Source organism: Aythya fuligula, chromosome 5 (genome assembly GCF_009819795.1).
Source record: "Aythya fuligula isolate bAytFul2 chromosome 5, bAytFul2.pri, whole genome shotgun sequence".
NCBI lineage: Eukaryota > Metazoa > Chordata > Aves > Anseriformes > Anatidae > Aythya > Aythya fuligula.
The window spans coordinates 56,458,099-56,484,374 of NC_045563.1; the positions used below are offsets into that span (position 1 = coordinate 56,458,099).

Consider the following 26,276-nt stretch of genomic DNA (forward strand, 5'->3'; position numbering starts at 1 on the left):
CACAATTAAGGCTGCTCAAAAACCACAGCATATGAAAAAATTACAGGAAAAAAAAAAAAAAAAAAGCTTGTGCTTGTGACCACCCACCATGCAAATTTTCACCCCACAATGTCTTTAAAAAAAAAAAAAAAAAAAAAAAGACACACCATCAACAAAAAAACATATATTGGGACTTAATAAAAAGCTTCTGGCAAACAGCTTCTGGAGCAACTGACAAGAAGAGCAGAAACATGTCCCAGCTCTACCACAGTCATTTTTTCTACAAAACCTATAGACGTCCTCGAGGTAATAGTTTTAAGCAGATTTCATTTTCAGTCCATGAGCAGAGACAGGCCGGCAGCAAGTGCTTACATGATAGGTATGCAGACCTGTTCAGCTTTTTTCTTTCCACATAAGCAGTAAGTGGCAAACTTGGTGCCATCACCTCAGTTCACACATCTACGTAACCACCAGGGATAATCTCGTCCTAAAGCAAGCCATTACTCAATAGAAGTAACAGTAGCACAAAAACAATCCAGTTTGATAATTAAACTAATAACCGCCTAACAATTCATGACATAACCCACGTTCTTACTTTCTACTTTATTACTTTTTTTTTTTTAATGTAGTTTAAAGACAGATCCAGTGATGCTCATTAGCACAGCCTTCCCAGCCTCCTGTTTTTTGTCCTCCAAACGAACACTACTGTCGTCCTCTAGCATCTGTGTGTCACCTCCCCAAGTATTTTGCGTAAAACACAACCAAGGAAAACCAAACCACCCCTTCCTTCTCACCCCTACTCAGCAAGTACCCTGAAGCTCTCACATGAAGAGCCACAGGCCTAAGGACTGCATGCGAGCCAGCAGACTGATTGCCACCTCAAAGGCTCAGCCTCAGGATTAAGTGCCAGCACTAAAATACTGCAAGGTATGGATGATCCTAGCCTGGCCATAGCCTCCACCGCGTTTCAAACATCTGCTTCTTCTGGTGAGGCAGAGGAAGGTCAGTTTGGACTCTCCCTGCTGCGCACTAAGTGCACAGATCCATGAAGAACCATTTTGTATCAGCCAAAACAACCCCCTCATGAAACTGGACAGGTTCATCATTAGGATATACTCTTCATCATTAGGATATACTCTTCCATGGCTCCAGCCCCGGAGAGGACTTGGTGCTGGACGGGGCAGAATTGGCTTGAGAGGAGAGCAAGGAGCATGCAAAGGGCTCGGTGTTGCTTGTAAGGAAATGGTATCTCAGGGTATCTGTGCCTCCTTTCATGCTGTGACGAACTAAAAGCCATGTCAGCACCATATAACTGACCATCAAAGTCATTGCAGTAGCTAATTAAACCGCTTTTCAAGAAGAATGCCCACATTATTCCTCCAATTGCCAGACCATAATGTCTAACCTAGCTCATTAAAAAAGTTTCCGTGTTTATACTGACAACAGAAAGTACCATATAAAGAAAAAAAAAGCACAGTTACTGGAAAAAAAATTATTTTTTCTCTACAGCAGTTGACAAAGTCAACTGATGCCAATGAATTTATGTTGAAATCGGTAAGTAAGTGGCATCACTATGGTTTGCTGCCCCCACTCTCCCTCTGGAGCAGCACTGAGCCTTAGCTGCCGCTGGCACTAACATTACCCTGCTACCTGAAATGTGGATGCAGTGTTTCCTTCAACTACCTGTTCGTTACATACACTAAATCTCCATTTACACATACCCCAATGTAAGCCAAGAGACTTACTCCTCAGAAGCCAGTAAACTGATGTAAACCAAGCACAACGGAGATCAAAATAAGGTTCAGCACACTGAAAGCAAATGCAGTTGTGAGAGATGACCAAAATAAAATTCACTGCAGCACAATAGAGGTGCCTTCGCCCCACTCGAGGAGGAGCTGAATCAGAGATGATTTATTTCTGAGTTCTGCCGTCTGCCTGTTGTAAAAGGTGCTTTGTATCTCACCAGCAGCTTGGGTACCACAAGATGCCGCAGTTGCTGTGGGGGGACATTTTTCTTCTTGTGCAGAAAAGCAAATAAAAGTATCAGATGCATGAACCGTCAGCTGTCTGCTCCACAGGAGACTGCGGCATTCATTCTCTCTGCCCCCCTGCCCCGACACACACGTACATTTTTCAAATTGTCACCAACACACGCGTTTCTCACAACCAGGCTAGTCTTTTCCCTTCCAGACGACCACACAGGCCTTTCCACTGTCCATTTGGAAGCATTTATGAGTAGGGCAAGAGCCTGAGAAGAGAGCAAAGACCCTAAGTGAATCGTAAGAAATAGTAAGGAGTGCATGGAAACCACAACTCTTTTTTCCTGTAAAGCCTCTCAGAAGCCCGTCCAGGTGGTATAAAATCCTCATTGTCATATACCGTATGAAATGGTGGCAGTGAAAACAGGGCAGCAGGACACATCCCCAGAAAGCACTTCCCAAACGAATACATATCACCTCGTCAAGGATTTTGCGTGCAACCACATTTGCTGCTCTTCAGGACAGCCGTACGGTATCCCGCCCATCTGACAGCAACAGCCTTGAAGTTTCTAGAGCCAGAAATGCCTGATCCTCAGAAACTTCACATGCAATTGTCCACGCAGCCAGTGGAAATCATGTACACATCTCGCATGGCTGACATCCAAATTCGACGTAATTTCAGCTTTCTCTGGGATCTGAAATTAGCAAAGAATGTTTTGCCTGTAGCTCTGAGCGTTAGCATCTCTAATTTTAATACGGGGAGTAGACTCTTTGGATGTAAGCACTAATCAGAGCACCTTAAAAGTGAAGATTTGAGAAGCATCAACGCTATCCATGAGCTGTACTGAAACAGACACCCTCTATTTTCTGTACCTGGGGAGAGTGTGTCCTAATGCTTTGCCACAAAGCTGGAAGAGCAGCAAGCAGGGGAAGGCACAGTCCCTTCTGGGACCCACATCCGCATGTGACAGCAAGGCAACACTTTACGAACGTTGGCACCATTAGGAAAAAAACCTTGCCCTACATTTTCCTGGTACGCTGAAGTTCAGGCTAAATATCTGAAAGGCTTAAATGGCTTGTTCTCAGTGAGCCCAGCGCCCCGTCCCGCAGGCACGGCGCAGGGCAGAGCTGCGCCTTTCAGCAGTTAGCCATTAACTCGGCTTATCTGTGCCGGGGAGCCGCAGCGCGCCGCGGCTCCCTCACCGCCTCCAAGCGAGACAGGCTGGGGCGTGAGCAGGCACGGAGCTGGCACCGAAACCGCGGGGATGAGCAGCCCAAGGTGGCAACCGCCTCAGCAAGAGGAAGCCGCACCAAGGGGATAAGGTGAATCACGGCCCTATCGCCGCCGTGAGTTTCACCACTTGAGGCGGAGAAGCCGTGGAGGCGGCGCAGTGCTCGCTCCGACAGCGGTGCTGCTGCCCAGGCCGGACACCCACAGGGCCACTGAGACTCACACACCCAGACTGAGGAGCCACAGCAGCAGCCGCCCACCCCAGTAACACACAGGTTTTGTCCTTCTTCCAGGAACGCACCAAGGAAGAAAGCAAACAAACGAACGAGTCAAACAGGCAGCTCGCAGAAACTGCTGGAAATGTTATCTCGCTCTCCCGGGTACGACAGTCTAACTTTTCCTGGCCAAAGGTGAAAGAAAGCCAAGCAGCAGCACCCCAGCCCCTATTTGCCGTCCTCAGCCTGCAGCCCACTCCAGCAGCCCCCCGTGGCTGGTTCTGGTCGCTGCTTGATGGATTGCTGGGCCAACTCCCCCAGGCTCTGAGACGAGCAGAAACACCACACCTGAGCATGGCAAACAGCTGGAAGCACTCGATCCCACCCAGTCCCCCAACAGCTCCCGTTCCTCTCAGGACCCAGCGCTCCCGGCTTGCTGCGGCCTGCCAGCCCCACAGCCGCCCGCCCTCACGCACCCTGTGCCTCTCCGGAGTCCCTGAAACCCCCCCCATCTGGCCACCTCTGCTGTCCCAAACTCTGCACCACTTCTCATATCTTGAACGGCACCTGAGTAATTCTCTCGCATTACAGATAAAAACACCACATTTATCTATCTTAGAGCGTGCCTTAAGTCACGGCTTCCATCGGTGAGATCACACGAAGAGGAATTAGATAAAAACGCACACCCAGCATTTTCACAGTCTCAGGCAGGGCACAGAGAGCCTCCTCTCATTTTCAATTACTGCCTGTACCGTGAAGCCCGACCCTTGTGAGATGACTTATCCTAAATGTACTCCTTGCTGATGGCTACAGGGGGATTCTGGCTAGGCAGGACGGCTGAGTGAAGGTGACTGAACAGAGGAGGGGGAACAACAAATCATTCCTGCGTGGTGACAGAAGCTGTAACAGAGGGAACACAACACAGGAAGCACAGGCTTCCAGCAGGGTGCTACAGAAAGGACACAAAAAAGTGATCCAAAAATTGGCCCAAGACAGAAGCAGAGAATGAAAGCTGGAGAGCCACACTAATTAATGGGCAGAGAAAAAGAAAACAATGCCAGTCTGTCTGAACTGAGGGCCATCTACCTGCAACAACTTTTTTTTTTTTCTTTTCTTTCTTTCTGGCTAAATGTACCATTCTTCACTGCATCTTTCCAGCTGAAAGGTGCTGCTATGTTGGATAGAGCACCCTTCCTTCCCCCCAGCCCTGCTGTGCAGGTTTGTCTCCTCAAACTCCCAGGAGATGCTGGTGCTGGTTCCTGCCCTGCACCGTAGGCTGGGCTGTCACCCCTTGAGCCTGCACACGCTGCGTCCCACCACGCTTGTGCGCTGCATCTGAGCACATGCTGATGGCCTGAAACACTCTGCTTGGTTAGGGAAAAAAAGAAAAACAAGACCTTAATTCTGAAAAGACGTTGAAAAGCTAGCTACAGAAAAATCTTGGTCAAAGCCAATCAAGACGGGTTGCTTAAAAAATAAAGTTAAAATACTCCTGTGTTCCCCCTCCACTTCATTAACAGCCAACTTTTTGTCCCTCTGCCTCACCTCTGTCTTTTGTGAAGCTAAGAAGGGACGGGAGAGAGGGAAGCAGAGAGAGAGGAGTGTTTGTTGAAGGAAAGAAGATCATGTTTCAACAAGGCACCTTTAAAATCCTATAAAATACTCCCTCTGAGCAAGCTTAACCTGTTTGCTGATAGATAATAGCATGTAATACTGTAGGCTCCATTCAGTCTTTTCCAAGGTCTGGGCCCTCTGCCACTGAACAATTTAATTATAACACTTACAAAATGATTTAGGCAGAGTTATCTATATTTGAATAAAGCCCTCCCACCTACTTGTACAAAAACAATTAGGTAAAAGGTCTTCGTCTTATGTAAAATTCCCCAGGTAGTAACCCTGACCCAGTTCAGCAGTACTAGGCAAAGCTGGAGTTGTTAATATTTCTGAAAAGCCCATTAAATAACCCAGATTATTGAAAATACAAGTCAACATGATGCTGGGAGGCACTCGACAACAAGGAGCTGTCCATTATGACTGGGACCATTAATACCTGCATAATGGTCCAGTTATGTTAACTTAGGTGAAGATCACCAACACAAAGCAATGATTTTTTTCTGTCCTCTCTCCTTCCCCCCCCCTTTTTTTTTTTTTGGTAATCAGACACAGAATTGTTCATATACTGGTCTACTAAGAAAAATACACAGCTGTACTGCAGTGGTCATTGCTTGGACTAGAGTCCAGGCTAAACCCACATTAGCTAGCAGAACTGCTAAAAATGGCACTGCCTTTCTGAGGATGTAAGTCAATGCAAGTCCAAAGGATACTTCAGGTTTTGTTACTGCTAGTCATTTATGTCCTACACAGAATGGCAATTAAATAATAGCAACATGCAAAAATAATACAACGAAAAATCCACTCCTGCCTACTAAAGGTTTCCCAGAAGCTCTGTACACACTTCATACTGGGTTCCTTCCTCTCTGCTGCTGTGGCAGCATCAGTGCTTGTTCAACCCACAGTGAACGGGCTCAGAAAGCTGCATGGAGAGGCAGAGGAGCTGGAACAGAGAGGGAGATTGGCAGAAACTCGACCTTTGGCTGTTCGAAGCTGCACTGCAGTGCTACGGTCCTGAAGAAGCACATGCAGCGTTGAATGCCTTGTAGGAACATGCTCACAGGATAAAAAAACAGTATCATTTTCAACCACATCACATCCCAGCAGACAGTCTCAGGGGAGACCGAGAGCTCAACTCCATCCCCATTTCAGAACTGTTTTCCCCCTTAAGCCAGCTCCTCCAGGATGAAAATAAAAACTCTCAAGGGACAGAGCAAATGAGCTCGCATTAACACTGTCCCACATCTTAGTCGTATGTGGTGTGTAATAAAAGTGCAGAAAACCTCAAGAATCAAGGATATTCTGATTAAATTTATTCAATTAAAAAGAAAAAAGTAGGGGGTTTTGTTTGTTTTATTGTATCTTCCTGATAACAAGAAGCAAACAATTATCTCCCAGAAGCATCACTTCACAACTACTACTTTGAACAGTAATTGCCTGGACTGTGAATCTAATTAATGCAGCTGCAACTCAATATATTACATGCAGACATGCCAAGCCCATCAGCTAAAAATTACAAACATGAGGAAAACAAGTATCAGGCAAAGGAAAGATGCTGCTTGCAGAGGAGCCTATGCTTGAAAAGTGAGCTTGCAACAGTGCCTGAATTTCAAAAATGGTAAAGTAATAGGCTGACTAATTAATTTCTTACCTTTTACATACTATGTACTTTCAACTACTGCAAGGTTTGGCTACCTCAGCCTATGCTATTAGTTAATATTTATAAAGTAATAGCACACTGATGCCCCAATACATTTGACTGGCATTGCATTTACAACTTAAGTTCTCCGTGTTCTGACACGGTCTGCACAATAATCAGCAGGAGGGGCCCATCCCAAGGGCACCCTTGGGTGCTCCAGTGTTAGCTGTCCCATATCCTCAAGTCCTCACTGCCATGCCCCAGCATTTCTCTCCTTGCAGATTTCATTTACTGCTCCTTTTAACACTGACAAGTTTATTAACGATAAAATGAAGCAGAAGATTTGAAAGCATTTTTGCATTATTACAAATGTTTCTGCTTGTGATTCCGCCCCTCCTCATTAATCTTAAATACGGTCCCACTGCCTCTGAAACGATCAGAGGCCTTCAGCACTTAAAAAGTGCAGAAACCTTTCTTGATGCACGGCCCATTTTGCATTCACAATAAGCACATCAGTCATGCCAGTTATGCGTATGTTTCCTTTTCCACTTCTTTTAAGAAATGTTCTTGTAAGAAAGGAAATATCCAAATCCTCAAAGCCTTAGTCAACTTCTGCTGCGATTGGCTCAACAAGCCACAGGTATTAACGCACTGCTGCCCTCCCACCCAGCAAATGCCCTGGCCGTCTCCCAAGCAGCCACGCTATCTCCCTAATGAGCACAACGCCTTATCACCACTGTTTGTACTGCAACAAGAAGCTAAGAGCCCTGGCTCAACGTGTCAGCGTGACTGGCACTGGACAAATACTCAGCTGGAGAAACTCCTCGCCTGGAAGGGTTTGCTGCCTAAGTGGACAAGACAAACAGCACAGGACGGAAGCCAGGAGCACTGGGGCGAAGCAACCTGCCAAAGCCAGGAGGAGCCTGGATGCCCCTCCAGCTCCCACGATGTGCTTCTCATCCACTGCGCCCAGCTACCGCCTTTTCAAAACACCTGCAGAAGTAAACATATCCAAATCATAAAACAAAAAAGAGAGCGGACACAAAGACTGAATTCCTTTTCTTCTCTTTCTTTTTGAAGCAAGGAACCAGGACGGGAGGCTGCTCTGACGGTTTCTCGTTTGCTCAATGTGTAGGTTCCGTCCATTTGGTAGAGATGGAAATTAACGACACGTTCAGACATTTGGGCATGGTTTCCATCCACTTCTCTGTGGATCTAACTGGAACATTTGTGTGACAGTTGTGGACGAAGCACTTAACATGCTTTTTCAGGGAGCAATCACCCTTCAAAACAGCCACAAATCCTGGCTACCAGAGGCGCCTTAGACATTCAGAAGCTTTAAAAAACTGGGTACACAGAGCTCCTTTCAGTGAAAATACCAAAAATGCATACACATTCTGTTGATGCCAGTGAGCCTTGAGCGTTTTGCTGAAGCAGGACCTACAACATTTTCACTGACAGCCACAGAAAGGCTAAAAAATGCCAGACAGGTCTGTTCCTGCAACAGAAGCAACGTCCCCCTCTTCCCCCACCATATTTGTAAGTTATTTCTCCTTCCTTCTCCTTCCCATGTCACATCAACCTGTTTTTTTCCTCCAACATGATGTCTTAGCTTTCTTTCAGACACAGTAACTAGCTCTAATGTACCCTATTCATGTGCCAATCAAGCCATCATCAAGATCCTGGAGAGAACAATGCTTGTATGCAAAGACCTATTTTGGACTGGTATTTGAGTCACTGCGGGCCGGCCATTAAGCAATCACACGTACGGTTAATGGTCTCTGTTGACACATGGTGGGGAATTAACCACGAAAAAATTCCACTGCATTATTAGGAAAGGGATGGTGGCCTGGAATAGAAATACAGCACGAGTTCCTGCGCCCCTCTGTTCACTTCAGACGAGCCACACGTCTGGTGCAGATTACGGGCTGGTGGGTACGAGGATTTCGCTCACAGAGGTGGCGGTTATTTACAGCAGGGAGTAAAATGCTGTGTTCCTTGGGTGTCTGTAGCCCTGTATGCTCTGACCTGGGGACTGAGCAGGGAGGCCTCAGCTGTGCAGGGCGAGCGGCCCGCGGCGCTCCTTGTACACCCACTGGGATCTGTCACCAAGTGGGAACAACTGGGCCGTGGTGACCGCAGAGAAGTCTGTGGATGGATGGAAGAGAGCAGGACCTGGGGTTGTGCCTGTGAGGACCAGCATCTTCCCAAGCACCTTCACCAGGCAGGCTCCCTGCATCCTGCCACCACCCAGGCTGCTCGAGAGGGGGGTCAAATCTAAGCCATGCAATTGTTCGACGCCCGCTGTGCATCTTCTGTGCTTCATCCACTTGGTTTCCTTCTGGCTAGGGTCCTGCCAGCAGGCACCACAGCTCAGTCTAAGCACAGAACTAAGACAAGTTGTAAACCTTACGATGGAATTTGGGGGTACAAACATTCAAAATGCTATTCTCGTGCTACCGACACTTTCATGTTTTACTAAGGTGTCTTCTAGATATGAGGAACTAAAAGGAACATTTTAGTGCCTTCATCTCAGCTAACAATAATGCCATCAAACTGGCTGGATCAGCAACTCTCCACACATCAGGGGCTGGCACCTGGGATCCCCTTAGCTCAGACACATGTCCAAACCATTCATGACAACCAGCGTTTGCTGGCAAGACTTGAGATTATTTGTAAAAGCCCGTAAAGCCAATTGGAAGGCATTGTTAATCCATAGGTCTCCACACACAAACACGACGCCAGTCTTGTCACAAGGGGAAAGAGAACAGCAACAGGTCACAGGCATGAGGCTTCAGTACACACTCAACCAAAAGAAAACACAACACATAGCAGCTACATCTCCAGTGAAATGAACACCAACTCCCCTAAAGGAGTTTGACAGAAAGATATTTGTCATGTTTTAAATAAATTAGGTTTAATGCTATGTTTGCAACCACCTTCAAACAGGACGGTACAGGCAGTAGGGACAACTGTCCTTGCCACCTCTCAGTCGCATCATACCATCAGCCAGCAAGGTGACCACGCAACCACTCCAGAACTTGAAATTTCCATTAATGAGTTACATAAGCCCTGGGTTAGAGACCTACCGGAGTTTTAACTTAAAGCACATATTGCTAACCCAGACACTTCATATGTGAAAAAGTCAATGTTTTGCACATTATTGTTCAGCAAATTCGTATTTTTTCTTTACCAAAAGCTTCTATTAACAACTATTGCTGAAATATTAAGAACATCTCCAAATTATGCATCTAACTGCCTTAGTAGTCTTTTTTTTTTTTTCCCTTCCCACCTATTTCACAGCCATAAACACATCCAACGCATGTTCCATTCCATCTTACAGATCCAAGGGCAATTCCATAAAATTTAAACCGCCCAACAGGAGCGTACGGAGCCACGTTCACCCTTTGGACTCCAAGTACACCACGTCTCGCTCCACCTAGCAACAGTGCACGCACTTACTACAACAAACACTTCCAGCTGAACGCTCCTCCGAGAGCACAGCAGCCTCCTGAGCTACAGGCAGGCATCCATGGAGGTTCAGCGCCTTGCCCCCACCCAGACTCGCTCTGTGGGGCTGGGCAGGTTGCTTCCCCTCTGCAAGCCCCTGCTACCCTACTCAAAGGAGAAAAATCTTTTCCGCATCTCAGAAGCAAGGGGGGCATAAAGCTACTGATGTTTTTGAGCTGTCCAGGCAGAGCCCGGCACTTAAATCTGTTTACGCCAACAGAAAAGCAGTACTGTTGTTATACGTTTATATTCCTATAAAAGTCTTCTGTCGCATTTTTGCTTGGTATTTTTGTTCTGTTGAGAAAAAAAAAAAAAAAAAAAGAGAACACGAAAGCTACAAATCCAATTTCATAAAAAAAGCCAGCTTGAGTAACTCCGAGTATTTTGAATTTTATTCATTTTCTTCTAGTTTATTTTGGTCTGCTAGTCTGTCCCACCCAATGTTTAGAAAGCAACCTGAGCCTCAAAAGTCTGGGTAAGCCCTACATTTTTAGAAGACTAAAGCAAAAAAGCAAAACAAAATTAGTGTATGAACACGGTCACTGATAGGATTAAGCAAGAACACAAAATATAAGCATTCCAATCAGGCCAAACCTGTACACAACGGTGCCAACATTTACCATTTTTTTTCACTTGCATGTAACACATAACTAGGATGTAACTAAAAATTATTTCTGGCAAAAAAAGCCTTTTCTGCACTCCAGCACTATAATTATCTATATACTGTGGGAAAACGAAAAGCACACAGTACCGCTTTCTAGTGTCAAAATAGATTTCATGGCAGCACCTGGAATTGCCTTTATAGCACTAAATGTGCTTTTATATAGCAATTTGCAAGGCATCTTAAACTAGCTGATGAAGCATGAGCTAGCCAGTTTTGATAAGATGTAAAACTTAGGTTTGGGTAATTCTTAGTCATCAGTTACCACACTTAAACTGAAAATTAACTTGTCTGTTGAGGGGAAAAGGCTTCCTATCCCTTTCGAGCTATACTGGTTTCAGCCACATTCCTCTTTTGTATTTGAGATGTATTGCCTAGTCCTTAACACACATGAAAATGCAGGCTGAATATCCACTCTTACCTCCCAATGAACCTTAGATACTAATCAAAATGAAAGCTGCACAAAGCGCCTGCCAGGACACTCTTAGGAACAAGTTACAGGTTCAGCTTCTACTTTGTCATTACTTTAGTAACCAAGGGTCGTCAAACAAGTATTTCAATTCAGCTTTATTTTTTCCTGTATAATGAAAGTGTCAAGAATTATCTCGTTCCTATCAGACTAAACACAGAACTCACATTTCAAGAAATAAAACCTCAGGTATGCTTTGCCTTCTGAAAAGCATAACTCCTTGGTGGTGAAAGCTGCATAGCTTTTAAACTTTTTTTTTTTTCTTCCCCCAGACTCCACTTGAATACGACATGCACCAAAGTCCAGGCCCTACAGTGACAGCAGTACTTGCGTCCGTGTACTTTGTATGCATAATGGTGGGTTCCCTCCCATAAAGCCTGCAATAAAAAAACTAGCTAGCGTTACAAACACTTGGAAAAAACGGCAAGTCATTAGTGCTTTCCAAATTTGGCCACAAACTGTTCTTCCTTTCCAAATGACGGGCAGACTAGTTCTACTTCTCCTGTGAGTAAGGCCTGGACTCCAAGAGCACAGCCTGGGGGCGGTCAGCACCAGCTCTTGCCCCCATCAGGCGGCCCCCACCTGGGGACCTCCGTTTGCTGGCACCTCAGGCTAAGAAAGAAGCTGCCTCACAGGACACAGTGCTGCTTCCTCGCCCCCTCGGAAGGGCTAGCCAGGCCTCTGGGCTGGTCATCCTTGTTTCTGCCAGAGCATCTGTGCGTTCAGCCATCGCTGCCAAGGCTGCGCAAATGACTTCAGGGCACTGCTCACATACACGTCTCGTGTGTTTTCAGGAACTTGGCACAATTCGGGCTGTACACTGGCGCCGGCCAACAGATGACAAATGGCCGGCAAGCTGCATCCTCAGACAGGCTGGAGGCCTGAGAGGAGGTTGCCTGCGCCCTGCCAAGGGGACACGGCTAATTGCCATCGGCCTGTGCTGGCCATCACAGCAACAGGTAACCAGCCAGCCGGTGACAAGGGCTGTAACAGAAAGTGACCATCCAGGCTGAAGACAAAACCACCGAAAGCACAAAACCTCTGCTTTATGCACCCCAGGATGAACCACCAGTCACCTCACACAACTGCCACCTCCCACAGCCAGAGGACAACAGGCAGACTTCTCTCACCACCAGCAGAAAGCCACAGAAGATCACCATGGGCTTTTCTTTTTTTTAATTTATTTTTTTATTTTTGGATACTGTCATTCTAAGCCATAAGGCAGATTTGTGTGGCTATGCAAAGAGGCCACAAGCAACCTACCATAATCACCAACAGGTCTGCTGAGCAGCTAAGGTGCTGAGACGGTGTTCAGCACAATAAACTAAGATAAACTCTGAAGGCAACAAGAGTCCTTTATCAAAATTTGCCCCCAACTGGAAAAGACTTTTCCAGAAGCAACATAGTTAGTGAACCTCATTTGTTCTCAACTGAGCCTTTTCACACATGTAAACTATGACCATAGGTTTGAACAGAGAGATCTGGGGGAAAGGAATAAGCTTTTATAAAAACAAGGGTTGCAGGAAAAGATATGACAATATTTTGGATCAAATGATAGAGATGAGGGAGCAGGGGTGGCAAGTTTCTGGCATGCAGACACTTTCTGAGGTCCCTAATTGCATTCACAAAGTTATTTCGCAGCCCTAGGACTTCCTGCTAACCTGCAAATGTCCTTCTGCAGCTTCTGAGCTAGCAGCCGTAAGAGGGTTAATGCACACTGCACAGCAATTAAAAGAGGAAAAAAAAAAAGGAAAGGAAAAAAACTACAGTTAAAATTAAAAAAAGAAAAAATAAAAGCACAAAAAATGCCACTCTCTCACACACAGAGAGAAAAAGCTGAGTGTACTGTTAGCAGAGGGAACCCATCCATTTACACAATCCCACTCCAAGCCAGCATATTCACAGTAGTTTTCAATAAACATCTACACAAGTCACTGGAGGGGAAAAAAATCTGTTTTCTTTCATACAATTCCACAAAACTAACTGTCATCACAACCATCCTTGTGGCAGAAAAGTCCATATTTGCCTGCAGTTAAATCCGTCTGCAGCTGCCCTGTGGAAAAGACAGCCAATAATTGGCTTCTTTCACCTCTGTTAACCACGAACAAAAGTGTCATTCAGCTCCCAAATGGACAGAAGGCACCAATGGATGGGCAGCTAGCTGAGCCAATGGGCTGGAATAACAATAACCCTGTAGCATTTTCTTTTTCCTTTTGTTTAGTCTTTCAAAGCCCTTAATTAAGACCCTCACAAAGCACCCCTACAGGCTCCTTTCAATGAGGCATTACACGCCTGTTTTCTTGTATTTAAGGAAGAAAAGTAACAGGGATTTCTGAAACACATTAAGCAGTATACACAATTTCCACGTATTCACAACCGAAATACTGTTACATTTCAGCTTTTAAATATTATCGGCAATAAAAAGAAGTTCAAGTTTACTGCGTCCCCTCTTGGCGCTGCGTTCCTCGCTATTTTAAGGGGGAAAAAAAATAAAATACAGCCGGTCATAAACGTGACATAGCTGCAGCAGCTCGCCCACATCCACCGCAAGGCAGCAGCTCCCAGAAGGCAGGCAACCGGCGGGGATGGGGCTGAGGTATCCCTGGGCCCAGGGAGATGAGGAAGCTGCTGCGATATGGATGCAGACTTGGGACCGCAACGCCAAGCGCTGGCACTGCCCAAAAACCAGCGCTTGTCCACACTCGGGTAGGCCCTGCTGGTTTTGGTGGCCTTGCAGGCGACTCAGTGCGGGCTTGTATATGATATTGTATATGATCTAGATGAAGGTCATCTGGATTCCATTAGGTACAACCGAACCGATGGAGTATCAGCGTTTCTGTGTGGAGCAGCACGTCACAGCTGCTTTGCAGCAGTGGAGGCAGTCTCTGCTAAGCAGCCCCTTTAACTCTTTACAGCCACAGAAACTTAGTATATGTTAGACCAAACAGCAGCTCCTTTCCTAAAGGACTTCTCCCCCAAACAGCAAACATAAAAGCTGTAAGAAAACCCCTATAAAATATCCTCCTCATGGGCGTAGGCTGCACAGGACATCCAGCCCTTTTCCACCCAAACCAGCCCGTTTCCACCCAAAACCAGTCAGAGTGACAAGTCAACATAGGAGCTTGCTTGGCAGGTCACTGAGTGGCAAGGCGATGAGGGGAAGGGACAGCAGGCGCAGAAGGTAGACCCAACAGCTAACAAAGCTCATCCCACAAGCTGCTCAGGCCTTAAATGACATCTAAATCAGCCTTAGACGGCTGATTTAAGGCCCAACAAATAATACACAACTATCACCTGTTCCCCACAGCGTTCTTGCTCCCTTCTACTGCAAGAAAAAATGGCATAGCTCTTCCAAAAAATAAGAGAGAAAAAGAAAAAAATATATATATGCATGATTTGGTTTAAGGCCTAACTTCAAGCATACATCTTTAGGAAGCCTGCCCACAAACCTTTATCACAACTTGTTATAGCACTGGCCTTGACGGTATTTCAACATCGGTCAAGCAGGAGTTTGCTCTCACGTTGTTGTGTTACTGGCAAATCCAGTCATTATTTACCAGAGCAGTTCAAGAGCAGCAGCAACCAGAAAGAACAGCAATTTCAATTCCAGCAAGGCACATCAAGTGTCATCCCGAGTGCATCCAATGCATCCGCTACAACAAATATCTCAACGAGAGCCTCTGATATAACACATTTCAAAACCAACCCCCTACGTGTTATACAGCATAGTGAGGCACACAGATTCTCACTGGAGGTAACACATGCCACTGCAATATAGTGTAAAAAAGCCAACCAAGACTTGGTTGGCAGAGGACTGTCCCTTTCCTCACACTGGCAAAGCTGCCCTTGTACCAGGACAGGATCCCTCTGTCCCCGCTCGGTGCCCCGCCACCCCAAGCAGAACGAGCTGTATCAGCACGGGCAGGGTTTGCTGCTACAGCTGCCCACACATCGGGGGAAACTGCCAGCAAGACTTGGTTGGTCAGGAATCGCAGCCCAAACTGATTAGCTGTGCTAACCCAATTCAGTAGTAGAGCTCTGCACTTCTGGATTCTCCCCTAATATCAGTAAGATAGTAACGCTTACTACTGCTGACCCAAGAACCTAAAGAAGTAAGAACTGTTAGTGTATTTTCTATTTCTTTAAAAGAAAATCATAAAAGCAAATGAAATCTTTCTCAGAAACTCTCAGACAAAAACTGATAGCCACTGCCTGCCATCGTCACAAACAAACGAGGTCAAAGAAGCACGTATTGCTAGTTATTTTCTTTAAAAGGTCAATCTCTCTCTTCAGATTAACACTGCTCTTAGTACTTATATGACTACACTTATATTTAAAACTGAGTAGATTTTTATCACTAAACTGTCAAGAGAAAAACAGCATACTTAATGCAAATATAACATCACAAGTATTTACATGAGAAACAAAGACCTACCACATGAACTATCTAGCCCACACTCTTTGCAACAGAGATTAAGGCTTGTCAAGTTTAATCATGTACATAGGATCAATTTTTATTTTTATTTTTTTAATAATATAAACACATCTAATGCACGTGTGATGGAAAAGCAAGAGACCCACAAAAGGCAACCAAGTCATCCGTCTGTATTTCCAGCCTGCCTGTAGCCAGAAGTTGCATGTGCATCTTCCTGGCGGCAAGCATTCGGCAGATGAATCCAAACGAGAAAATTGGACTTGCAAACCTTTGTCTCCTCAGCTCTCTCTGCACAAAGAACACGGCCGTGTTCCTGCTCCATGATAACTATCACATGGGCAGGGAAACACACCCCAGTTCTTACCTCAAGGCCACTGATCAACATAAATTATGTTTTGATGGAAAAACAATGTTATTGTTAAGACAGAACTCTAAAGGATGATGCGAGGTGGACAAAGCACATATCCCAATCTCCATTAATAAAGACATCTGGTTTTCCTTGCTCTCACTTACATGTATTTCAATCCAGTCTGGCTTCTTCTCCCTTTAAAGACTGGGTTTTACTGAATCAGTAAGCTGGGACCAGCAAAACTTGTCGTGCAGCTCAAAACCTGCCCCAGGTAGGGACACCTAAGGGCTAGCAACGCACCGTCTCCCTCATTACCAAGTTCATCCCTTACTACCATCAACACATCAGCTTTTCCAATCTACAGCCAGCAAAACTGTGAAAAGACACTACTAAAAAATTAACCCCCCCAGAAGTTAAGAGGGTGAAAGGGTTTTATTGGGACTGGTGAACACGATTGTCTTTTAATTTGTTAAGTGTTGTAAAAGCTGGAAAGCAGATCTGAACTAGCACTCTACACTTATGGTGTCAGATCCTACAATAAACACCGACACGTCTCAGAGTCACTACCAAATCTGAAAGGTATTTCTGCTGCTTTTTACTCTATTTACCACAAAACAGTTTCGTATGGACTACAACAGTGACCATGGCAGAGAAGGCAGCATCCACATCCCTTGGACAGATCAGGCAGTATCTTGTATAGTGTACAGACTAATACAAGCTGCAGAGGACAAAGCTCTTCGAACCAATTCTGTACCACCCACTCCAAGAAACAATCAAGAAGTCATGCCTCCTCCAACTACCACTGACTTAAGATAAAAAGATTTTAACAAAGAACTTCTCTGCTTTACTTTTGCCCATCTTTACCACTTGTATTTTTTTTTCCCTCCATACTACGTATCAGGAAGGGCAGTATACAGAGCAATCAGAAAGATATAAACCTGAGAATTTCCACCAGATTAAATATGTATTTCTTTGCTATCACAGGAGCAATCAGTCTGGCAACACTGCATCACATCCAGCTCATAAGGAGTCATTCTCTTTTGACATTTAAATAGCATATGACTAAACAGCAGTTGCTAGTAAAAAGAAATGGCTGAATTAATAGACGTTAGTTGCTAATTTATATTTCCTTTCCTTTTTACCTGAATCACCCCACCACAGTATAAAAGGGAGGTACAAACTAGTGTTTTTCTGGTGAACACGTACTGCCTTCAGAGAAGAGAGAAACGTTTAAAACTCACTAATTCTCTCCACCTAGTAGTCGTGCTTCGGTGAAATGAAGCTTAACACCCAATGTAAAAGGTATAAATTATGTTTCCAAGACAGCTTCAGGCACTGCCGTGTTTGGAATTGCTTACCGAGCAACTACAGCTCTCCAAACAAACTCCTGTGCAGAAGGGTAAAGGGCAGTGAAGGTAATTATTGGAAGGAAATCTCTCCCTAGGCCAGAAAAGAATAATTAAGCTCATGCATGTTAAATCACACAGGGGAAGTTAACTCTGAAGTAATCAAGTGTAAGCGATAGCAAGACCTATCTACAATTTTCTTGAAAGGAAATTAAGGCAGTGGTAATCTAAAGTGTGATTGTTTAGGCAACACAAGCACAGTATCCCCAAAGTTAATTCGTGTTCTTTGTATAAATGTATACACTTCCCCTGCACACACACATATATACGTCCCTCCACCCCCCGGAGAAAACATGCAGTAACCCAGCAATTAAACGAGTGTGCTGAAACCTAAAGCAGTTAAACTGCATTCTGCAAGCCCGGATCCAACATAGTTTACTTATTGCTCATTAATCTCTCCCCAGATAGCATCTTCTCAACAGTTAAAAATACTTAAAATGTGACCGAGATTTTCAACGTTTAAGATGCTGGTTGTGCTTCAACCACCACTGTGTTTTGGAAACTGCCTTCTTCAAATGACTGCAACATATGGGAACAAGTGTGACGAGCTCCTAGCCTAGCAGTTCCTCAAAAGCCTTGGGCTATTGTGCAAAAACTTAATGAAAGTCATTTGAACAACCCAAAAAGATTGTGAAGGAAAGCTGCAACAGAATCTCCTCCTTCTATGCGAGTTGCGTTATCTGGGGCAAAGAGCCTTTCCAAGGCATTAGCAATGCCTTATTGCTGGAAAGACAGCATCGGAGTAGGCTTTGCTTGCATTTTTAATTACACAAACACTTGGTTATTATTCACTGAAGCTTCTTGGATGATCTGCATATGTTCTCTGAAAATAAACTATGCCCTACCTGCTTTTAAAAATATAAAGCACATACAGAGTATGCGTTCATACATAGTTCAGGGAAATCTAAAAGAGACTATTTAGTACTGAAAGGTTAAGAAGAAAATCCCATATAAGCCCGTGCTTGCGAGTCCGAGCTTCAAAAGAGAAGCAAAGTGTTCACAGTAGACAAACCTTAAGGCTTTCCCAACATTTTTGGAGATATGCGTTGTTAAGAGATCTATCGGCCTCAAAAGAATTGTCTGCTAATGCTGTTGTGCTGCAAGAACTGTTCTGCTTCCTTTACAAAACTTAACAACTTCATAATTGCTTGCCTCCTAACTCCTTCAGCAAATCCCTTAGATTAACTTTCCAAACTGTATCTCTACATGCCAATACATTTCTGTGGAGGTACAGAGCTGACCCAAACAGCGTCTGCACAGCAATCCCCACCACCACACATACACCTTGCTCTGTACTGCCAACATACAGGAAGGACTCCAACCCTGGAGCAACATGCTGCTGCTCCAGGGTTTCTTTAAATCAGAGGTGCAGGGACTGTTGTAATATTGAAAATGGTCACATACAAAATACTCTGCGTCTTTGCTGGTGATTTGTGCTGTGATTCACCTGTTATCTTAAAATCAGAAGCTACTTTTCAACCTGGCATAGTAGTTCAAGAAGGGCACCCACAATTAAAAGTGTACTTAATTAAAATGAGATGAGCAATTGTAGGCACTACAGATTTGTTGTCCTTTTTCTCCATAAGAGCACAATGAATTCTGATTTATCATCTTTGGAATGGTTTTGTTTCTGTTTTTGTTTGTTTTTATGTGTATGGGCATCATAAATACCATGGAGAATCCTTGGTTTCGCCAGTACCTCAAAAGTGTGAGAAGCCAGCAGAGACTGACTGTGCAAAAGCTATGGGGGGAAGTCATGTTCAACTAGCACCTGCTGAAAAGAAGTAGGCTGGAGAGCAGGGATAACCGAGCAACGCCATCAGTCCTCAATGCTGCAACACACAAACAGGACAGTGAAAAAAGGAATTTTAAAAAGCCATCTAGTTTAGTAAAGTACATGTTGAGTACTTAGCCACTCAACAGGTCCAGCTCCATGCAGGCAAAAGCATATTTTTTTTTGTCATGACTAATATTTACTGCTCTAAGGTGGTAGAAAAAAGCTCAGACTTCTTTGAGCTGTTCTCTCAACAAGTGGGGGGGACTCCACCCCCAGCAGAGAAAGGTGGCTTTAGAGGACATAGCAAAATTTATATATCCACACATGTTTGCCAATTAACATGGTGTTCTGTAAAACTACCCCAAACCAGAAAAGCAATGGGAGCGTATGGCAGTCCGTGTGCTTTGGGTACCACTGTCAGACAGGATGGGTATGATGCTCAAGTCTCAGGCGTTCAAGTACACATCTTGTGGTCATCAGAGAGCAAAAGCAAGGGAGCTAAACATTTTCTTTTGGTAGCATGAGGCACATATGACGACCTATTTTGCACTACCACAAGTGAAGCTCATGGAGGAAGATGATTTCATACTGCCCTGCTAAGGCAGAATTTCTTGACTTTGTGATTACTAAGCTACATGCATATTGCATGCCTCATGGTTGGAAGCATTTGTTTCTGTTGCGTTTATTACACTAACTGACCTTACATGGACAAAAAGCTATCTGGCACATTTGCTAAGACAACACATCGCAGGGGCTCAAACTGTACAGAGCTCCCTGCCAGCCCCACATCATACAGCCCAAAGGGCCTTGGTGCTGCCAGACAGACCTGAGTGAGAAGCAAGCCCTGAGTGTCGTCCCCTGCCAGGGGCTTGGGTGGCAGGGAGCTGAAACAGAAGCTGTCGAACCCAAGAGACGATGGCCAAGGACAAGCTGGTGTGCACAGCAGCGTGGCCTATGGAAACCAACTGGCCCTCTTCTAGCAAGACAGGAAACCCATTACTGAACTCAACTTGATGAAAAAAGGGCTTTGGGAAGGATATTTTTGATGTTCAATATTTTTATTTCCCTATTTTCTCTTCATGACGGCACTGAATGAACTGAGACCCAGTGGGGACCCGCTTTACCTGAAGGAACTGTGGAATGTGCTTGGTTAGACAAGTTCAACAAATAGCCAGGGTATTTGGATATACATGTCAACCCCACGTGGGATGGAATCTCTCCCAACGATGGTATCAGGACACAAAAATTTGTCTTATGTGAAGGAAGAGACAACACTACATGCAGTCCTACTGTCAAGCAGGATTTTTGATGTGTTATTTAAATGACAGCCTTCTCTTTTGAAGAGATTTTCTTTTCTTCCTGAGTAATTGTACCAGTAAAAATTAGCCCTGCAGTACAACTGCAGAGGTTTCTGCTGAAGCAGTGAGCAACTGTTATTTATTATCCTCACAAGAGATCAAAAACCTGCATAAAAATACTGAATATCAGGATACTGCATATTTTCTGACCTGGAAACCAGAGAGCTGTTTTTGTGGGAAACGTGGTAAAAAAACAGGAACAAAAAACACGTAAACAAATTAGTTGAAGATTTTGAAAGTGAGATTTCAAGGAAGAGCACGTCAATTCTAAATAAATAATTGACCTAGATATTCAAGAGATGTAATGTCTCCACTAAACACTCACAGTGCTAGCACATTTGCCCTTGGAAGAGACCCAGATTTTCTACACCTAACAAGACTCACACTAGTTCTGTAAAATATTAACAGTTTGGTCAATATTAGCACATGCATTTTCTTTTTTTTTTTTTTTCCCTTCCCAAATCCAAGTGTTAAAACCACCAGCAGGAACAACTACCAGAAGGCAGGAGCCTGTCCAGGTCCAAACCAGCAGCAGCTACATTGTCAGAGCAAGGCCCCATAATATGTGAAGTTGTTCGGGATCGTGTCCTTTCCTTCCCCTCCCCACCACAACCTCCATGGTCCAACATCTGGGCCTACACACACGGATCTTTCAAACAACGCAAGGCTTCCTTCGGTAGGCTCAAGGGCTCGTAGTTTGTGCAGCTCTGAGACCTGCAGGCACAATTCCTGGTCCAAGGGAGGTCTCCTCTAGTTCAAAACCAACACGTTCCTCTCACCTCCAACCGTGCCTCCTGAAAAAGAAGATGGCTCTCTCAAAGCGTGTGCATGCTGGAGCTGAGCCAAGCTGGATCCACCGGCCCTTCCAAGCCGAGAAGCACAGGCAGGTCTGCATGCAGAGAGATCAGCTGCTTCTGAGACCTGGCCTCTGCTTTCAGAGACACGGTCACGTTACTGATGTTGGCTGCCGAGATGGTTCGTTGTCCACCTGGGATTCCCTTCCCTCAGCCACACGAGGCACGAGGGCCTTGGCAGGAGCATTTTGCGAGCTCCCACAAAGCTCAGGGCCAGCTTACCAGGCCAAAGCCTCCAGCCCTGTGCCCTCACAGCCCCACTGCTGCTTGCAGAGACGGGAACGAAACATCCCATATGTTTCCTTTGTCAGCAACATGCCTATTGAAAGCACAGCCACGCGGGTCTCCCCGCTGAGACGCCGGGTCAGGCTATTCATGGGCAGCTATGCGGATGTCAGAAGGTAATGGGAGAACTCCCAAACAACAACACATTTTCACAGGACAAGGTTATAAAATGCACAACTGTGCTTGCAGCATCATTAAGCTAAATTAAACAGGTTTAGGCCTCCCCTGCATACCTCAGAAATTGCACATCCATTTATGATTCATTGCTAATTGCGCACCACTCGAAAGCCCAAACACACTTTCTCAAAGATTTCAGGGTGAAGAAAAGCCCTCGTGAGACCCAGCGTTCCCCCAGCACTGGCTGGGGGAGAGGAAAGAAGGAAGTACAGCACTTAAATACTCATACTTAAATAATAAAGCATTCATCTGAGAGCTGCAGAGACAGCTGTTTACTCTCCAGAGGCCCGATTTCTCAGGGCACTCCTCACAACACTCTCAACAAGTTGACCTCCCTTGGGATTTCTCTCAATTTCTTCCTCAAGATGAAGAAATAGCACTTGATCTTGTGGTGAAAGTCTTTAGTCCTTCCCCAAACACAGCACCGTCTGTATCGCTCCTGTTCACCTCCCTCCCGACCACAGGGATGGTCTGAGGCTCCTCCTGCACTGTTAATGTAAGGCTCACAGGAATTGATTTCTGGATTTTAAAGTTCCTTCATTTTCATTACAGTTTTCTTACTCCTGAACATAATTATCTTCAATATTTCCTCACCTTCAGGTGACAAAAAGAAGTCGGACTCAAAAACTCCTTAATACTCATCTTCCCCATGTCAAAACCTTGAGGCAGAGCTGTCAAAATCACAGATCGTTGTCTCAGGGACTTACAGGCACCAAAGTTATAAAGCAAAGCTTTTAATTAAATGTGGAGCTATCGACAACAGAGTTGAACAACAACAAGATCTATCATACCGTGCATCACATTTCAGCAACAGACCTTACAAGTTTCAGGAGTTACCTTGCGTTATAGTACCAAAGATCTAGCTAGGCTTACAAGTGGCATCACTTGAGAAACGAGAGAAATGTTTTGCAATGGTGCAAAATACACTGCCCATATGTTCCACATGCTCATCACTTCTCAGGTGTCCTCAGCCAATTGTACTCATTACACGGGAAGGCAAAACACAAACAAGGAAAGCCTGGAAGGAAGTCATTTTATTTCTGCCATGCAGCGAAGACCATTTTTCCTCTGACAAGATACCAAATGAAACCACCAAGACATGCTTTTTAACAGGTTGACAAAAAATTATAGCTGAAATTCTCTTACCTAAGAGAATTTTACTAATTTCTAGGCACGCCGTATGAGTGAACGGCCCACCTAAGAAAAATATAACTCCCCTGTAACTCGAGGAGTATGCAAAGTAAATACAGAAAGCACCTGGAAAACAAGGCTGGCAACAGCTCATTGGGTGATGTTCTTCATTTCCAAAGCCAAACATCTTTCACAGCTGTCAGACCCCGCTCCACCAGGACACACACACAGATATCACCTGCTCAAGAGCAGCTATCTGTTTTTTTCTCCCCCAAAACATGTTATCACATTGATTGACATGCATAAAGCCATCAGTTATCTGTTGTGCATTGTAATTCAATTTTTTTTTTTTATTTTTTTTTTTAAAAGACACCCAAACTCAAGTGCTCTGTTGTTCTCTGCAGGATGTATATCAGTAACAATGTCAGTTTATTGACTATGCAGAATGTGCTGTCGAATTCAGGATAAAGCTGAAACCCAGTTCAGTTCCCCCCCCCATCTCTCAGCCAGTATAGTACATTTCTGCCAGTTCTGGCCTTGCTGCAGTCCTGGAACAGTTAAATTATTCAGCAGTAAAATTGAAATGCAGTCAACTATTTCAGTTATGTATTTTAAAATACATGACATAAGATTTGAAAATATTGGAAACTTTCTACTTCAGTGAAATGCGCTGACAGCTGCAGTAACTCAGCACTTTTAAAAATAAAGTCCACTCTTCTGCCAGGTAGATCACATGCCGTTTCTGCATCATTTAATTACACTTCCCAAGCACCAACACATACAACGCTAGGTGCTCTCCGTTTGGACTTGACAGCATTATTTAGCTCCCAAACTCAAATGAATCTGGACCTGATTCTGATAAAGGCTTTCACACAATTTCCTAGCAAGGACGGTATTTATATAGTGATGTTGAGGTCCTCCTCTCCTCCATCCAAGCCACCATCCCATACCCCCTGAGCTATTTGCTTCTGTGTGAGCAGAGGAAGTGTTCACAGCTGCGCCCGTGTTCCCAGAAGGGCTCTGTAGGGCACCTGCGCAGTGGGAAATAATTAAGAACCAATATCACATGAGCAGAAATCTCTTTTCTGACCACAGTTTGAGAATATCTTATCAGAAAACTGCAGCAGTACTTGAAAGGCAGGTATGAAAAACTACGGAAGAGAATTTCCCTGTAGCAAAACCCTGGGTCACCACTGCAGCAGTCTTCCAGGTAGGGAGGGTGGTCGGGGACCACTAACATTTGGAAATGCCCTCGAAACCTCTGCTAACACAGGTTTCCTAACATTGAAATCCTCAGCCTCTGTTTCCAGGTTTCTTTTGATCATTTTCATCACGTCAGGATGGCTTTTTCTCCTGTCTTATCCTCTTGTGTGTGTCTTCTCCAACCTTTGTCTCCTGTTTCTAGGATCATGCAGATTCTTCGCCCAGGCTGCATTCGACTTTGTACTTCCTCCTTGAAGAGCCCCAAGGCCAGGCCCCCAAGCAAAAGGGCACAGCCTAAACCCCACTGGGACCCCAGTGGGATAGCTGCTGGCCACAGAGCCCCACACACAGCACCGAAGCCAACGAGCCCCGTCCATTTCACTCCCTTGCTTGTTTGCAAAACACTAAGCAGGCAAACACGGGTTGTTTGCAGATTCCCCAGCCCATAAACACATCAGCTCGTACCCATTCCCAACAGGAGGGAGATCTTTAGGAACAAGCACAGGGGTGGCAGAGAAGAGGGAAGGGAAAAGCACGACCGACGCTCAGAGACCCTCCCCGAGCCCAGCAGCTCCCACCCTCTCTAAAACGAGATATGGGTGCTCAGCCCTTCCGAAATCTAGGCCAGTAATTTTCTCTGGGTAAATAAGCGCTTGTGTTCTGCAAAAATTGCTGCCTTAGATGTAGAATACAAAACAAATAAAGATCCTTGCGGAGGAGGTTTCTTTGGGTTTTGTTTTGTTTTTGAGTCCTTATATTACAGCTTCCATATTTTCCATCTCAAGCAGATAGTTACTAGTAAATTCCTCTCAAGAACTAGCTAATTATTTACTAGCATAAACCTGCTTACACTAAAGTCCAACCTTTTTTTTTTTTTTTTTCCACACTGCAGACTTATCTTAGTATTTGCTCCCCCAAGTCACATTTATGAGCCTCTGCCAGTAAGCACCAAACAAGAAGTGACATATTGCTGATATAAATGAGCTCAACATATCAAACACACGCCAAATACCTGACAAATTATGTGTTACGGTGGGGCACTGGCGTTTTTTTTTCAGGGAGGAAGAAAAGGAAAAGAGGGGTAGCGGCCAAACATCAAGTTTGCTGCCAACAGAGAACATGAAAAGGGCAAAAATATGCAACGGGCTTTGAAACAACCACCTCACTTCTCTGTGCACCGCTTCTCCCGCCTGCAGCAGCCCAACGTCACGCAGATGGAGCCGGTCCCCTCGTGCCAGCTGCATGTCACCACGCCACGGTGGCAGCACCGGGACCAGAGAGGTGCCATAGCTGAAAGGTGCACGCAGCCACCTCTAGCACCTCCAAAATGAGGGACAGGCAAAGCCCCTGCCAGCTTTAGGGCTGGGATCTGTCCCTTTGCACCAGCCAGGGGTTACTAACCAGGGGTTAGTAAAGCAGGGTAACAAGGTTTCTGCTGGTTAACAGAAACAAACACATTAAAATGGCCTGATTGTACTTTTCCTGAAGAGTTATGGAAATCATGTTTCTCAAAAGACAGAATGAGTGTTTTGTTCCTTGCCATCCTAACACCAGGATACAGCAAATGCAGAGACCTAGACAGTGCAACTGTGAAAGCTAATTCGATAAGGCTTCTCTATCTCAGGAGGGCAGCAATTATACTACATTTTCCAGACTCAAGGCTGTGTCTGGACATCCTTCCTCTTCTCCATAACCACTCTGCGAGACAGCATCCGCAGGACCCCAGCCAGGTCTTGACCGTGCTTATCTGACAACAGGGGGATGCTCAATGTCCACACGTTGGTGCCTGGTGTATTAGGAGGCCACGCCTCACATCCACCCGCTGTGCTGCACTGCTGCTCTACAAAAAATACAAGTGCCAGAAGGAAAGACACCAAAACACTCCAGCTTTGCTGATTCCAAACAGAACCATATAATTTTGCCATTCATACATAAACACAGCAGGAAATTAACGCAAACGTGAGACAGCGGGGGTATTTCTGCATAGTCTGTAAACTGAAAAGGCGA

General features: G+C 45.0%; 1 protein-coding gene across 1 annotated transcript in view; it reads right to left on the reverse strand.

The window, feature by feature from the left end:
• Window positions 1–26,276, reverse strand: part of LGR4 (leucine rich repeat containing G protein-coupled receptor 4) — a 73,451-nt gene that overhangs the window by 44,283 nt on the left and 2,892 nt on the right. The window lies entirely within an intron of this gene.